General features: G+C 40.9%; 1 protein-coding gene across 8 annotated transcripts in view; it reads left to right on the top strand.

Annotated features, from left to right (window-relative positions):
* Positions 1-17,125, top strand: part of LDLRAD4 (low density lipoprotein receptor class A domain containing 4) — a 433,421-nt gene that overhangs the window by 63,770 nt on the left and 352,526 nt on the right. Inside the window, exon 1 of one of the 8 annotated variants that reach the window (XM_077778116.1) lies at positions 8,896-8,913. The exons of the other annotated variants lie outside the window; for them this stretch is intronic. The gene's annotated coding sequence lies outside the window, so the exon portion shown is untranslated. Of the gene's footprint in view, positions 1-8,895; positions 8,914-17,125 lie in introns of those variants that run through there. 8 annotated transcript variants of the gene reach the window in all.

Below are 17,125 nucleotides of genomic sequence, written 5' to 3'. Positions count from 1 at the left end.
CAGAGGCCAGTAAGCCTCTAATACATGTTTCTGAGTGAGGCATTATTCTTTTTTTTAATGTTTATTTTTGAGAGAGAGAGACAGAGCGTAAGCAGGGGAGGGGCAGAGAGAGACGGAGGCACAGAATCTGAAGCAGGCTCCAGACTCTGAGCTGTCAGCGCAGAGCCCAACTTGGGGCTTGAACTCAAAAACCGTGAGATCGTGACCTGAGCAGAAGTCAAACACTCAACTGACTGAGCCACTCAGGTGCTCCAAGGCATTATTTTTTAGACAGGACTCTAGGTAGAGCCAGGTACCAACTTCCAGGAACAGCCCACTTAGCCTACAAGTTGTTCTTGTTTTTTCAGGGCTGCTAGTAAGGGACAATGTTAGGAAATATGAAGAAATAGAGAAATGGGAAATTTTCTGATCAGATTCTTATATTTCCTGAATATGGGAAAAATAATGAATTGTGACCTTTTAAGGATAATAGTACATGATTTTGTAATAAGAATTCCTCTTAAGGTTTTACTAAAGCAACTTCTAACAATCATGTAATAGGAAGGTTTTCATGGTAAGTTTACAGTATCAGTTCATTGCAGTGCCTTTTGTGTGGTATGGCAGCTTGTAAGGGTAGACTCAGCCTTAGGAGACTACCTACTTACTATGCCTCCATTTTCTGTAGTGTGTGAAATGCCCCCATTGAATTGAGAAATAAAGCTAATATGTAAAAGGATAGAGAAGCTTGTCTTAATATGGGAGACTGGTTTTCAAAAGTACATGAAGATGTTTGTAAGTCACCAAGAAAAGAAGTTGTTGGAAGAAGATCAGTGGGAAAATAAGGATCACAAACAGCTGTTTGGATAAACTTTATCTTTAACACACACTTACAGAGCTGGGCACTCTGAAGAGGACTTGGGCACAAAGACAAATGGGAAGCAACTCCAGCCTTACAGAGGATGCCTGATATGATGGAGGAGACCCACAATATGTCCTTAGTTCTAGTCCATGGTGATGTGTGCTCAGCATGGTGTGCCATGGAGACCCTGGGCAGAGATATATGAGTACATCTGTCTAGGAAGGTTTGTCAGTTCACTCAAGAGGTGGTGACATTTAAAGTGGGTCTTAAACTGTGAACTCTAGTTTTTCAGGCGGACAAATGTAAGAAGATAGCATTCTGAGCACTGGGAAAGTCTCACACAAATGTGTGTGGGTGTGGGAAAACTAACAGTATGTTAGGAGAATAGAAATAGGTAGGGTGCTTAAGAAGGAAGGCAAGAGATAGAGAAAAGGTTGGAAAAGAAAGCTGGGACAAGACCATAAAGTATTTGAATGCTTTGCATAGGTTATCCTATAGCGCGGAGAACACCATTTTGGGCTTTTCAGGGAAGATGATGGCATTAGATACATGTTTAGGGAAGTCAAGTCTGGTGGCCATGGTAGGAGTACATGAAGGGGAGAGACAGAAGCTAAGAAGACCAGCCAGAAAGAATAGCATAGCATGGAGGCTCTTCCAGGGACGTGGTGAGAAGGCCTGAACTGGGTAGCAGTGATAGAGAAGAGGGCCTGAAGCAGAGAGGCTCTGGGTGTGCCCACTGAGCAAATGTGGATTCCAAAATAACTTTTGGGCATCATCCTTGGGTAAATGAGAAGATGGTATGAGCAGAGACAGGCAACTTAGGAGGTGGAGATTACCCAGGATGGGATTTCTTGACTGGCATGCCTGTAGGACATCATGGGGAGATGGCTAGAGGTCAAACAGCAGTCTGAGGCTAGGAGAGGTCATGACAACAAGATGGAGATTTGGGGGTCATCAGCATGATCATCACAAAGGTATAGAACAAATAAAAGAGCAGGACTTCTAAAAAGGCCATGTAAGCCACAAATATAGAACTTTCTTTGTCTTATACACGATGATCATCAATTCTGTTGTCAAGCTTTTGTCTGTCTCTTGAGTTGTCAGAAAATAGTTGTTAAGCTTTAACATTTAGTACTGTGTATCCTTTTACTTCATTGGTAGAGCTGTAGATATTTTCCTCTTGGTCTACCCGTTATCCAAAGCATTTCTTGTCTATACCTGGATGCCTTGAGGCCTGTTGCAACTTACACTCACTTTTGTATATATCATCTGAAAAAAAAATAACCCTAACTCGTGCATATTATGGTTAACCTTCAATTTGGGTGATTTTGTTCAGTGCACTCCTGGTTTCAAAATCCCCTAACCTAATATCTTATCTTCTTCCTATAAGCACCTAGAAGTTCTTTTAAGAAATTTACCCCTTTTGTCAATCATACCACAATAAAGCTGGAAAAAAAAAGAATTTCACTTCGTCTCTAAATGCAATTTAGAAAATTTCCTTGTTCATAGTCTGCTATTAAAAATTGGGAACACTCAAGAGCTTTGTAATCAATCTTCTTTCACAAATGCATTTTAATGAATATTATGTAACCAAAGGTGAGGATAAAATGGGTTTTGTATTCTATATCTCCTGGGTTGGATCTGAAATAGAGATGTGAGAAATGAGCTCTTGCTTTACTTTGGAAGGTAGGTGAGGGCGTGGTGACATCTTTTGGATAAATAATCTATTTTTGGCCTGTACATACTCATTTATATTCTTGTCTCACGCCCTGGCTGTGATGATTTGACTCTGTTGAGTGGGCTTATACATTTTCTCCACCATCTGCTCTCATATTATGGAGGGGGAACCCAAGTTTTTATTACTATTACTATTCTGATTTCTTGTGGAACTTAGTATGGGCAAGTGGAGGGAGAAACACTTATTATGAGGAATGGACTTAGTTGAAATTAAAATCAGATAATTAAGTATTTATTTCAGAGAAAACGCTAGAAACTAATATAAACTTCCTAAAATTAAGAATAATTAATAGAAGATCAATTAAAGAAACACTGATGACATTGGTTCAATACAGAGAAAAATGTTAAAAACTTTGTATCAAAGGAGGCAAAGAGATTAAAGCAAAATGTACCTGTAAAGCTAGTTTTAGTATAATCGTCTGAGTTTCTAGAGCTTTTAGAAAATCTAATATAGACCTAGAAACTATTAGATAAATGACCAGGTACTATTATCATTATCTCCAAAAATGATTACTGTATTCTATGAAGAAGGTGGGATGGGAATAATTTATCAATTTATATTCCTCTCACATTTTGAACAAAAGCTTTACTTATGTAACAATTTTAATGTGTTCTGTTTTTTTTAACTGATAAAACACACTGTTTTTTATCATTCCTTAACTAAATGTAAGTAGAATATAACCCAAAATAAAAAGGGCAAATGCTCCATTCTTAATTTCGGATGATTAAAGTGAAATGGTCCCTTTTTAACCATCTTCCATCATGTTAGCCCAAATTATACCAATAAAGAGTCACCCCATATCTGTTTAAAAGACAAAAGCTTATTGAAATTGAGAGATTTACTTTGGACATCTATATTAGAATTGTTTACACTAAAACTATGTCAATTTTACAGCAAAGTAAAATTTTTGATAGTACCGGATATACAACTTTAGCTATTTCATACTAAAATATTGTTAACATAATACAATTTTAATAATTTTAACAAAAAGGATCCATAAAGGAATCCATAAAGTAATTTGCGCAATATTGTGACTACAAATTTCATTTGTAGCATTTTTCAGATGCTTTTGAAACCACTGCTATAAGATGAATCAAGGGCCATAATAGCAGTTCTACCAACTTTGGCAATAGACCATACCTTTTCTACTTTGGTGACACTAACAAAGCAGTTAAGACTTGCTGATACAATAGCCTTACTCAGAAGCATTTAAAACACTACCAAAGGGGTGCCTGGATGGCTCTGTCAGTTGGGTGTCTGACTCTAGATTTCAGCCCTGGTTGTGGTCTCATGGTTTGTGTGATCAAGCCCTTTGTGGGGATCTGCACTGACAGTGCAAAGCCTGCTGGGATTCTTTCTTTCTCCCCTCTTCTGTTCCTCCCCTGCATGCACACATGCTTTCTCTCTGTCTCAAAATATATAAATTTAAAAAAAATAAATAAAATACTACCTTGAAAAAATAAGTGTGGAGCTTTGGCAAAAGAACTAAAATACTGTGGAAACAGCATCATCCAGGCCTTTGGGCATTTTGGAAGTTGAGGGCTGTTAGAAGCACCAGTTGGACCTCATAAGGAACTTAGGCTCTGTTCTGCTTTGCAGAAATTGAGAATGCTCCACTGCTTGGTATTTTCCACATTAATGTAAGGTTCCCAACACTACACCTGCTGGGTTTTTTTTTTTTTTTACAAATAGTTTGTCAAGTTGGTTTCCATATAACACCCAGTGCTCATCCCCACACACCTGCTGTTTTGAATATGCTCTGAGCTTGTATTATATTATTTTGTTGAGTTCTAATGGTTTACTTCTTAGGGACCAAATCACTTTATGTTTGTTTTCTCAGTTGCACCTATTACACAGATGAATAAACTGAGGGAATGACAGATTACAGGAGGCATATAATAGGATTTCTGATTACTTTTACAGTGTCAGAAGGGATTAATAGAGTATTGTAGATTGCAGTACATTGACTAGTTTAAGGATTCATAAATGTGTAAATATAAGTGTGACTAAATACTATTAGATGGTTAATTGTCTATTCATCTTCAAACCTTCTTGAGTAGTATCATTTGTCTTTATGTACAATTGAATGAAAAACATTGACTCCATCTTTTGGGAACTGTATTTTTTTAATCTTTATTTTATTTTTTAAGCTTATTTTTGAGAGAGGGAGGGAGGAAGAGTGCATGCATGTGGTGGTGGTGGGGGGTGGTGCAGAGAGAGAGGGAGACAGAGAATCCTACTGTCAGCATAGAGCCTGATACGGGGCTCAAACTCAGAAACGCTGAGATCATCACCTGAGCCGAAATCAAGAGTTGGATGCTTAACCAACTCAACCACCCAGGTACCCCTATTTTATTTTTACAAGAAGGCTCCATGCCCACTGTGGGGCCTCAACTCATGACTCTGAGATCAAGAGTTGGATGCTCTACCGACTGAGCTAGCCAGCCACCCTGGGAACTTTAATTTTTAGTGGAGAAAGAATAAATAGGGATTAAGAATTGCTAGTTAAGATAAGATTGCAAAGTAAAGATAGATTGGTAAAATCATCTGGGGTCCATCTGTCCCTGTTTTAGAGGGCTCTGCTTACCTGCAGACCAAGCTGTGTTCAGTCCTGAGCTGTGGGGACTGCCATAGAGAGAGAGTTATGGAGAGAACAGCTGTATTGCAGACCACCAAGATGTTAACTCTTCCTTGTTGAAGTTTGGTACTTGAACTTTCTGTTTTGGGGATGAAGAATCATGCTAAAATATAGGCTTCCTCCTACCTAAAGAAGAACCATATTCTTTTAGCCTTTCACATTGGGGGATCATATGAGAGCTGCAACAGCTTCTGGGGAAATCACTGGCACATTCTGTATTTTTAGTTTGGGACAACAAGACTGATTCTCAGCCCTGTTTATAAACCTTTCCCATATCCANGCCGGGGCGGGGGGGGGGCGAAGGAGGGGGGAAAATAACCCTGTGGAAGATTCAGTACCCCTGAGTGTGGCTGGACAGTTGATGCCTCCTGTTTGTTGACAGGAGCATCCATTCCTTCCTCTTTATCATTAGACTGCATGACTTTGTTTCTCCATGACTCTCAGGAACCTCATTTCCATAATCCTTGAAGAGAAATTAGAGCTGCAGATTCCTTTCTGTTCATGGTTCTTTATAGAAAGGTGTTATTATTTTGGGTGCCTTCAATGTTTAGCTTGTAGTTGGTATGATGGTTAATTTTGTGTGTCAACTTGATTGGGTCAGGGGGGCCCAGATTAAACATTTCTGGGTGTGTCTGTGAGGGCATTTCCAGAGGAGGTTAGCATCTGAGTTGGTGGACCCAGTAGACTGCTCTCCCCATTGTGGGTAGACACCATCCAATCTGTTGAAGGCCCACATAGAACAGAAGGTGAAGGAAGGGTGAATTTGCCCCTTTTGCTTCCTGCCTGACTTCTTCAGCTGTGACATTGGTCTTTACCTACCTTTGATTGGGATGTACACCATTGGTTTTCTGGTTCTTGGGCCTTTAGACTCAGATTGGAATAATGTCACTGGCTTACCTGCATGTGCAGCTTGCAGATGGCAGATCCTGGGACTTCTCAGCCTCTTTAATTGTGCGACCTGTTCTTCATAATTGATTCTCTCTCTCTCTTTCATGTGTGCGAACACGTGTATTACCCTATTGCTTTTGTTTCTCTGGTACAGTCAGTTTAACAGTTTGTAGCAGCTGCCTCTTCTTTAATCTGATTTTGTTAATATCTTAAGCATTCTCCTACTATTTCAACATCCACATTTTTGCATATCTAACTTACTTAGATGAAACCATACCAAAGTCATTAGAACACTATGCAAGTTTTGCTTGGCCAGAAGAATTGATAGCTATTAAAGATTCCATTTCTTCAGTTTTCCCTTTTTCTTTATTCATTCCCCAGACAGACATTCTTTTTTTTTTTTTATAATAGTTTATTGTCAAATTAGTTTCCACATAACACTCTGTGCTCATCCCCACAAGTGTCCTCCTCCATGCCCATCCCCCCTCCCCCCCCAGACAGACATTCTTAACAAAAAAGATTTGAGTTTATTTTAGGCATCTTTTTGGACCTTATTCTTGTACTAATCTGTGCATATTTTCCTTTTTGACAAGAAGCAGATCAGGGTATCCTAAAAGTTTTGTCATCCACCATCAGTTATGTGGCCTTCTCCTCATTGGTGGGTAGCAGTGAAACACTTAGTGAAATATGAAACTAATTAGAAATCAAACCCTGGATATATTCTAAGAAATTAGAGTATGCCAGAAAAATGAAAAAGTCTTCTTTCTAATTTTAAACCATAGCTGATTTATACCAAACCGTTGCCTCTAAGGTAGGCCTATAAAAAAGTAAGAGGGTGCAGTCTATATAAGGACTGTCATTGCCAGCACCAGGGAGCAAATCTGGAGACCTTGCTCTGCACCACAGCTTTCTGAGAGAAAGTTAGCCCACACGGGGGCCAGATCTGGATCGATTATGACACGTGAAGATTTTAATTTCCGGACGCTAAAAACAGAGTATTTTCTTAGTTTACAGGCAGTAAAAACCTGAACAAAACTAAAACAGACTGTCAAGATTGGATGGACTTCGGGCCTCTGAATCACAGGAAAATAGCCCCTGAAGAGAGTCTGAGTAGTGGCATGTATATCTACCGCTCCTCCCCTTGTCCCATCAGTCTGCGTTCACTGATGCCTTTACACTTTTCTGGTGTAGGCCCAGGCTGTTGCACTCCCGAAAACAAAATGATAAATGATAATAGTGAGCAGCAAAGCCTTCTTTGCCGCCTAGATGGGCATTTGAAAGCAAAATCAGTTGTTAGTTTTTTCATTCATTTTATGCATTCACTCCTTCAATAAATAATTACTGAATACTTGTTGATTGAAACCATAAAATATCAGTCCTGTCAAAAACCTTTTCCCAGCTGAATTGTGTAGTTGGAGAAGTTGAGATTTAGACAGCTGTAATGATTTGCATGTGGTTACAGAGCATGTAAATGGAGCAGCAAGGTTTTGACTCAGGTCTGCAGGTCCCTCGTGCAACTTTCCCCTCCTCACAGACTCAGTCCATCTTACTGCCACAGTGAACTCCGCGGACTGACCTGGTCTGAATTGCAGCTGATTTATTTCAAACCTTGGCAACTAAGATCTTAAGAGTCTTAGGAACAGTAGGGTCACATTCAATATAAATGTGATTTATCTTCAAGAATTCCTGAATTTTAACAAAGCAGTGTTTCTGAGGGGAAAAAAAGTGCCATCTCATGAGCAATGTAGTTTTCTCCTGCATTCTTAAACTTACAATTCTTTCTTCTTCTTTTGTATAATTCTTTTTTTCCTAAATAGCCAGAGAACCAGACTCTATGCTTTTTTTTTTTTTTTTTTTTTTTTTTTTTTTTTTTTTTTTTTTTAGTTTTTATTTATTTACTTAGAGAGAGTGGGGAAGGGGCAGAGAGAGGGAGAGGGAGAGAGAGACTCCACACTGTCACTGTGGAGCCTGACATGGGCCTTGAACTCACGAATGGTGAGATCATGACCTGAGCCAAAATCACTCAGATGCTTAACTGACTGAGACACCCAGGTGCTCCTATAATTCAGTGTTTTGAAAATTGTGCTTTCTATACCTGAGATTAGAACTGAGAGTCGCAAGCATAGGGAGTTTTCTGTTTACTGGAGGAGTATTGCCCCAAAATCTGTTGGGGTAGCTGATTATTAGGTTACTTTTGACCAATCAGATGAAATTTTGGAAAATGTCCCAATGAAACAAGATTTTCCCTTTTAGACTACCAACAAGAAGTGTAGATGTTGGGTAATTTTAGTATAGTCAGTCCTTATGCATTTGTTGTGTGTCATCCAGGGGCTCAGCAATGACAAGGAAGCGCTATGGGATTCAGAAGTTTCATGTCCTCAAGGAGCTATTTGCTATTTGGATGGTTGAGTGGATGGAGATAATGATAAAGCATTTCTGAAGGCCTGATATTCTTGTGGGTTCATTGTCTTAGGTGTTTCAAAAGTGTATGGTAAACAGTAACAACAGTGTTGAGTGCATCTTCCTGTGAACATAGATTATCTGTAGGTTGGCCTACTGACATTATTCCTAGATGTGTTCTGTGCATATTTGTGATTCTGTGAGACATGCTCTACTGTGTTGTTTCAACAGCTAATTCATATGACTGTGTGACTTGAGATGACTGTAGGTCAGGGAAACCTGATTTATAAAATCTCTTCAGCATCTAGAAATATCTCAACATTCTCTCTTTAGGCTTTGGGCTACCCTTCACAATATGAAATGAAATGAAACATCTCCAGTACATTTTGAGAAAGGAGAGAGGCTCTTGGAGTAAGTTTTCTCATGTCCAGTTCTTCAAATTTTATAATGGAAATATTGAAAACTTTTAAAAAGCATGCCTTCAGATGAAGAAATTGAAGCATAAGAGAGCCACATGATTGGTTGAATATCATGAAGCATGGAATGTAGAGATGTCTTGGTTTCTGCTTTCTCCACCTAATTTAGCAGCACATTATTTTCTGTTTATTACATGCAGAATTTATTTTACAGTAAATGGGGCAACAATAAGCTGCCTTCTACTTTGTGAGAGATCAACAGTCCTGATATAAGTTTTTTTATTTGCTACCCTTTTATTGTTCCTTGGTAATTCTGGAGAACAAAGGCCACTGGAGGGAGATCTGGGATCTTTTCAATCCAGGAGATGATGATGACCAAGGCGGTGGGGACTCCAGGAGAGCAGTTCTGGGTGTTGGTAAGGATGCTCCTGAAGCAGGTGTGCTTTGTTTCTGGAGCTTGGCTACCCCATCAAAGGAATACTGTGAGCCTTCATTGTTGACCGTTTAACTTTTAAGGTAGACATATGAAATAAATAAACCTGAAATCACTAGTTTAGGTCTTGACAGAGTTACACATAGTTTGATGACCTTTGAAGCATTGAGCAAGCATGGGTTGGCATTCCTTGTAATTCAACTTTATAGCCCTTCTATGGCCTCTGTAGAAATAAATCACTTTTCCTTTTTGGGAAAACTGATCTTTCCGTGGACATATTAATTTAGTGGAGGAGACCTTAGTTTTAGGTTGCTGCTGCGGAAGTTGCGCCATATAGACTAACTTGCTAATCTCATGTGTTCGTGTGTGTGGAGAAAGTCAGCAGTAGTTGGACTGTGGTTATCTTATGGCTTCTGTTTCTCCTCTACCATCTCTGAACAGATACTGAAATTATTTATTTAAATTTAGATGCATGAAGAGAACACCTCCTTGTGTAGAACTTATGCAAAGGTATGCTAATCATGTACAAATAAGTTGGCTGGGCTGGACTGGAATATTGTATTATACTAGCCCTTCATCCCTATCACAAAAGAGGAAATACTGGAAGATAGGTGTCTTATTGTTCGCTTTTGGATTGAATCATAACTTTAAGATACTTTAAAAAAAAAGTTTGACTACCTCATTAAGTTAGAAGTCTTAGGTGAATGTCATCTTCCTTCTTCATTTTTTTCCACAGTGCATATGAACTTTTAGGTGTCAGTAGTAATTCATTAGTCATTGTCACCTCTTCTGATCACCCTTTGAAGCTACTTTTAAAGTTTACCTTTAAACTTTTTTAAATATTGTACTGTACCTTGCTTTAAGTTACAGAAAGTCATGTATTAATGGCACTGTCTCAAGCTAGGCCCCTCTTTAGGGAACTTACAGGAGTCAGGCTCATAGACTTGTGGGGGTTGAAGGAGTTCTTTAGTACAAATTTAGTGGCAGCTCTCTCTAAATTTATGGTAAATTATTTGTGAGGCTGGAATGACAGATTTGTCCTGGTGGTTCTCCCATTAACCTCTGGCTATTTAAGCTTAATTCTCTGAAGTAAGCTGAGAAATGTACATGTTAAATGCTAGTTACTGCCCATGATGAAAGGGCTGATGATGGTCAAGGTGACTGTCACTTTGAGGCTGTAGGCTGGGAACACATCAGAAGGACTTGACTAGAAATGGCTTAAATAAAAATCATAATTATGATAAATGGCCTTTTCTTAAAAAGGCTTAATCATTCAATGTGAATACATAGCAAGAGGTTTTTGTCGTCAAAAGGATGAGGTCTGTAGTAGTTCAAAGCTGTTATTAACAAAAGAACAAGTTATAGCTTTTTCTTCAGAATTGAAAGGGACCAAAGCTATCATAGATATTCAAAAACCTCAACTACAAGCTAGGAAATACAAGTCAGAGAGGTTAAATTACGTGCCCAAGGTCAGACCCTGAGTAAATGGTGGAAATGGTGGAGTGAGCCTTGGCGTGAGAGCCTGTGCCCCTTTCAGATCTCATTCTACAATGCAGGGTGTGGATGGAGGGTATTGTAAGCCGAGTTGAAAATGATAATTTTAATGGTTGCTAGGAAAATTCTGGTTACACACTTTTTACATTGAAATTGATGTTAGTGAAGCTTGCCTACTTCTTTGAGTATCAGCCTGTTGTGTAGACTAGTAAAAAAAAGTTTGTCTTTTTCACTTGGTCTTATATGGAATAGCTGAGAGATTGTTAGAAGAGCTAAGAAATTGTGAGTGTTCTCAATGGATATAAAAGTGAATTCTCTCAGAATTGTTCATCAGAATTTGTTCATTGGTTATTAGAAAATGCTCAGCAATAAAGAACACTTTGGGGAATGGCTGCTCAGATCTTAGGGACATACATAAAATAATTTTCTAGTAGTCAAGCACGATGGAAATTAAGCATTTGATTTGTAGATGAACCCTTCTTGCCCTGGAAAAAGTAAATAAGTTGTGGAGTCTTTGTTTGCAACTGAGGAATTAAACCAAGAGCTTTTCTAAAAGAAGTGTCTCAAGCAAAGGTATCAACAGTAGTGAGTGCCCTTGTTGACATCTGGACTTTGTAGAAACTCGAGATATTTACTCTACTCTTTTGCTTGAAATTTTCCCTCGCACAGTGGCTTGCTCTTGCCATACCAACAGGAATAACCTTGTGTAATGTGTGCAACATGTGGAAAGCTGTGATGGACCTGTCACAGGGGATACCTTGGAAGTTGGTTCTTCTGTAGAGTACCTGTTATAGAATCATTACCCTATCAAGGCATGCATGTAGAGATCACATGGTGCCTTAGCCGGAACCAGGGAAAACTAGCGGCCCTGGTGTGGGTACAGGGTTCCCTCAGCATCTCCCCACATGTCAGGCTACAGTTGTGCTGCCACCCAGGACTACTAGGAGCATTAAACATAGCTTTGTGTATCCAAATGTCTTGTGTATAAGCTTAAACCTGTGGAAAAAGTAGAATGAATTTTAAAGGATCATCTGGCACCTTGAAATGTTTAACATCATTATACTCATGAGTTATGATGGTCATGGTCTGGTGACTCCCAAGTGGGAAGAGAATCTTTATGATGTTATTTCAGCTAATACATGCTCTTGAATACCTGGAGCAAATGGCAGAGCCGCTGTTGCTTAAATATGCACATCCTATCAGATGTTAAGACCTTCCCAATAGAAGTAAAGTATCATGTGTATTTTCGTGTGTGTGTGCTTTTAATGATTATACAATTTTTTTATTGTTTGTGTGTGAGATTGAATACTGCGCATGAACAAAGGCAGAAATCATAAAGTCAGAGTTTTTATGTAGAGATTGCGAATTCCATCTTTTGTATTATACAAAGAGGAAAGCCTGAAGCCTAGAGAGGTGAAGTGGCTTGTGTGAGGCCATGTTGTCAGCCAGCTGTAGACACAGGAGTAGAGCCAGTGCTCCTGCCTACCAGTCTAGAGGTCCTTGTGTTCTGTTAGGCTGTCCCTGCTGCTGTCCCTTCAGTTCAGTCCCACAAGGTGTTCTGCGGCACTACGCCAAACTGAAAGGAGGCGTGGTCTCCTGTATTCCTCTATTGTAACAGGAATAGAATGTAGTAGATTACATCTACATAGCAAGAGGCCATCTCAAACTGAAATTTTAGAATTCTTAAATATATTTGCACAAAGTAGGGAAAGGGAACTCTGGAAAGTCTTGTTCCAGCAGTTTCAGGCTCTAGCCCAGAAGTGATCAAGACCAATCACATAGCCCCCTCTGACCATGCAAGGACACGGTTCCTTGCTTTTCACATGCCCTTCAGTGAATAGCACTTGATAACTGACAGGCCCCATTTTGTTTTCTTAAGAAATTGTAATAGAACTAATGGAAAGTACCAGTTCACTGATATGCGTGCAGTTTTGATTTATAACTAGCATTTTATTAATTTAAAACATTTGAAAAAAATTTTTTTATAGTTTATTTTTGAGACAGAGAGAGACAGAGCATGAGCGGGGGAGGGGCAGAGAGAGAGGGAGACAGAATCTGAAGCAGGCTCCAGGCTCTGAGTTGTCAGCACAGAGCCTGATGTGGGGCTCGAACCCATGAACCATGAGATCTGACCTGAGCCAAAGTCAGATGCTTAACCGACTGAGCCACCCAGGCGCCCCTAAAACATTTTTAAATAAGGGGCACCTGAGTGGCTCAGTCAGTTAAGTGTCTGACTTCAACTCAGATCAGATTTCACAGTTCATGTTGGGCTCTGTGCTGACAGCTTAGAGCCTGGAGCTTGCTTCAGATTCTGTGTCTCCCTCTCTCTGCCCCTCCCCTGTTTGTTCTCTCTCTCTCTCTCTCATTCTCTCTCAAAAATAAATAAAAAACATTAAAAAAAATTAAACNTGCGGGGCTTGAACCCACGAACCGTGAGATCATGACCTGAGCTGTAGTCGGACGCCTAACCAACTGAGCCACCCAGGCGCCCTGAGAGAGGATTTCAAGCAGGCTCCCTGCTCAGTGCAGGGCCTGACGTGGGGCTTAATCCCACGACCCTGGCATCATAACCTGAGCTGAAATCAAGAGTCGGATGCTCAACCGGCTGAGCCACCCAGGCACCCCATGTCTTTTAATATTAAAAAATTTAAAACATTAAAAAAAAATGTGCTTTCTTCAAGGTCATAGTTATGTGATTGTATAAAAAGTTCATGATCTTTGGAGGCAGATAGACTTGGGTTTGATTTCTGGGCCTACCAGTTACTAGTTATGTGACCTTGGCCAACTTCCTTCGCTTCTGTGCATTTTAGTTTCTTCATCTGTAAAATGAGCTAATAACTTAGAATTACGTAGGATTCTTGTAGGGTTGAGGGAGATACTGTACATAAAGTACCTGGCCCTTTGTGGTATACCTTTCACTGTTTAATGTTCTCTCCCTGGCATTTGTTTTTCATTTTGCTGCATGGTCTGAAAGGAAATTACTGCCCTCTTTGATAAGAGAAGTCCCCAGGTTCCCATGGCTTTCCATGGGAGAATGTTCATAGGAGAGGGGGTTGAGACTGAGTGACTTTGGGGCCCTGAAGATCTCTGCATCTTGGAGGGGCCTTTGCTTCGCTGACCCAAGGGTGGAGGGGAAGGGAGAGGAGTGGCACTGTGCTCTTTGATGTTTTTGGCCCAGTAGAGATCACACAGCCCTTTTTGTAGTATCCTTATTATAAATAGCTAAGACAATTCAACCTCCTTTCCTGGAGCCTGGTATACGTAGGGACCAGAGCGAAGGCAAGTACCAGTTCTAGTTATTGAAACATTGTTTCCTGACTGCCAGAGCCATGATAGTGGTGTTCAGATTTCAAGCCTCCACTAGTCTCCACCAGGCCTGTCTGTCATATCTAAGACAATGGGCAAGCCTTTCTTTGATTGTTAGACAAGAAGACATATGAAGTTGGGCTAGGATTTGTACTAAACCTGGAGCTAGAATGGACCTCTCCTTTTTGCAGGAACTGACTAGGAGGGCCCCCTGAAACAGCATGCAGTGGGCCATTCCGGGGCACTGCAGAAAGAGAGGCCTGGCATAGCCATGGGGGAGGCAGGCAGCTATGGAGGGGCAGCCTGAACAGGGGCAGGGCTCTGGTCCCAAGGTGAGATAGTACAAGAATGAGAGGGTGGTTAGCTTTTATTTATTTTAAAGATCTTATTTTTCAGTAATCTCTGCATCCAACGTGGGGCTTAAACTCGTAACACTGAGATCAAGAGTTGCATGCTCAACCTACTGAGCCAGCCAGGTGCTCCAGTGGTTAGTTTTTAAAGACAGTAGAGCCACTCAGCATTTATTAGCAGGAAGCTGGATTCTCTAGAATCTGGTAGAAATTCCCTGGCCTGTGGGGCCTGAGGCCAAGGAGTTTGGATAAAAAATGCACTTTGATCAGACACCTCTGCACAGCTCTTAGGGTTAGCTTGGCACTACAGGACTTGCTCCTGAGCACCTGGGGTGCAGCAGTCTACTGCTGCTTCAGCTTGGGATTGTTCTGAGGGCTGGACAAGTAGGAATATTAGTGGACCCTATTGTCACATTCTGGGAAAGGAAAAGTCAGTAAGTCATGTGTAGTGTGTGGTTTGAGCATATAGGCTTGTTTAAAATTACTCCCATTTTTGAAATTCTGGGGGCAACATCCATGGGATGCCTTTCTTCATCATTCCCTCTGAGGTTCAAGGATAGAATGCTTAGAGTGATACTTTTATGTAGCATGTAGGTAGCCTTTTTAAATGACATTTGTAGTTAATAAAAGAGGGTGTTGACTTCCTTTGAAAAATGAAGACCATTTTCTAATGCCCCAGTTATTATAGGAACATCAGAACAACCTTCACAATCAGCTGTACCCACTGCTATGGACAGTGGCTATGGAAGATTAATGTTGGACCAGACTCTTTCTTGAAATTAACAAATTTTTACAGCAGCGGTAGAGCTTTTCAAGTTTTTGGTGTGCCTGTTTGAGATCTCAAAGTAAAAATCTTTCTTTAGAGTTTTGTTTTAGGAAGACCTGCCTCTTCCTCACAGAGTCCAGTTAGGTGGGTAACACACTCCAACCCCCTCAGCCTCCCTCCTTCAGTGGAAGAGAAAAGCCCAAGTAACTGACCACATGGGCCAGAACTGGGTGGAACCGGGACTATAGCACTCTTGAGTCAGTCCTGGATTCAAGATTAAAGCCCTCTGTGATGCAACTTTTAGTTTTTAATGGGGAGACATGACAATTACAAGTGAATTTCAGGATGGCAGTTGGTGATATCTGCATTGGTGGTGAGGTGTGTTTTAGGGTCTCCTTGTAGGGGTAATGAAACAAGCAGGAGTCCACTGCACCTGGGCTCCTAGAAGATAAGTGAGGATGTTGTTCCTCTGAAAATAGGAGGTGGGTTGAAAGGTTGCCTACCTGTGTTCACCTGATGCCTGCACAGATGGGCCTTTCATGGCCAAGTTGCTTGGCTCTGTCTAGAGAGAGAATGCCTGCATTCAGGAGAATCTACTGGAAATAGGAACAGCTGGTCACAGCCCATCTGGCTCTACCCAGTGCCTGACAAGTTTTGGCTCCTGAGGAATTCCACCCTCCCCAGCTGCAAATTCTGGTCCTTGCTTGTCTCTCGAGAGGCATGGTTATAAAGCCCAGCCAGTGCTTTCTTACAGGTGGGGCCCATCCAGGGCAGAGATGATTGTGGCTTCTCTTCCTGTGTCCAACTCACCCCCTTGTCTGTCCAGCCTCTCAAGGCAGAATGGATGGTTGTGGTAGGAACCCAAACCTTTGTTGGGAGGCTCTGGGAGCAAGAGGGGCAACCTCTGCTCTGATGGTCTTTTGTCCTAAGGACATGACCAAGCTAGGGCTGTATGCAGGGACCACTGCCTATACTGGGCAGTGTTGCTCTCTCATGGGCAGCTTTCCTCCTAAGTCTGTCCCAGTGGAGATGCCTGGAACCATGTTGGCTTATTTTTTGGGCAGGTATGTGAAAATTGGCCATAAGATGAAAACTTGAGTACTCAACACCAGGATGAGGGTATTTGGTATGTTTATTTCATCTTTATATTATCAGCCACCTTACTCAAGAATTCCTTGGTTGTATCAACACTAAACAGGATTAAGTGGGCAAAAGGAATGCAGATTGTTCTATTTTAATGAAGAATTTAGGCTTCTCTATGGAGATCTTCATCTACTTTTATGTTTCTAAAGCTGAACACCTCTTGTGATCAGAGGTGGGGTGTGGTAAGGAAGAAAGTGTGGTGAATGGGGAGCTGGCAACTAGTTCAAGTTCTGAAACCAGTTGCTAACGAGCTGAATGACTTTGAGCAGCTCACCTTGCAGAGTTTCCACATCCTCAGCCATGAGTGCCAGAGAAGTATGTGTCTTTTCCATGTTTATATCCCTGACATCCAGCATGTGCCTAGCCGGAGTAGGTGCTCAGCAAATGTTTGCCTGTCAGTTGGAAGGAGGAGGTGGTCCCAGAGCCTAGCCCAGCATGTGTTCAGAGTAGCTTTAGGAGGTGGGCAAAAGAAACGATCTTCCAGTCAACTGAATTTATAAATGCTGCCTATTAAATTCCTTTCTTGGAGATTCCTAATGTACCATTTGCATGTTAGATGCTGTGAGAAGTCCTGCGGTAAAGAAAACCTCAGTGTTGTTTAACCCAGAATTTCCTAAACTTATTTGACCCAAGAACACCCTTTGCCTACAGCTCCATGAAGCCTGGAGGAACTTTTGCTGGACCAGATTACCTTGCTGGAACATTCTGGAATTTG

This window comes from Crocuta crocuta, unplaced genomic scaffold (genome assembly GCF_008692635.1).
Source record: "Crocuta crocuta isolate KB4526 unplaced genomic scaffold, BGI_CrCroc_1.0 scaffold26, whole genome shotgun sequence".
Classification (NCBI taxonomy): Eukaryota; Metazoa; Chordata; class Mammalia; order Carnivora; family Hyaenidae; genus Crocuta; species Crocuta crocuta.
The sequence above is the reverse complement of the archived record's forward strand: the minus strand, read 5'-3'. Positions and strand labels throughout refer to the sequence as shown.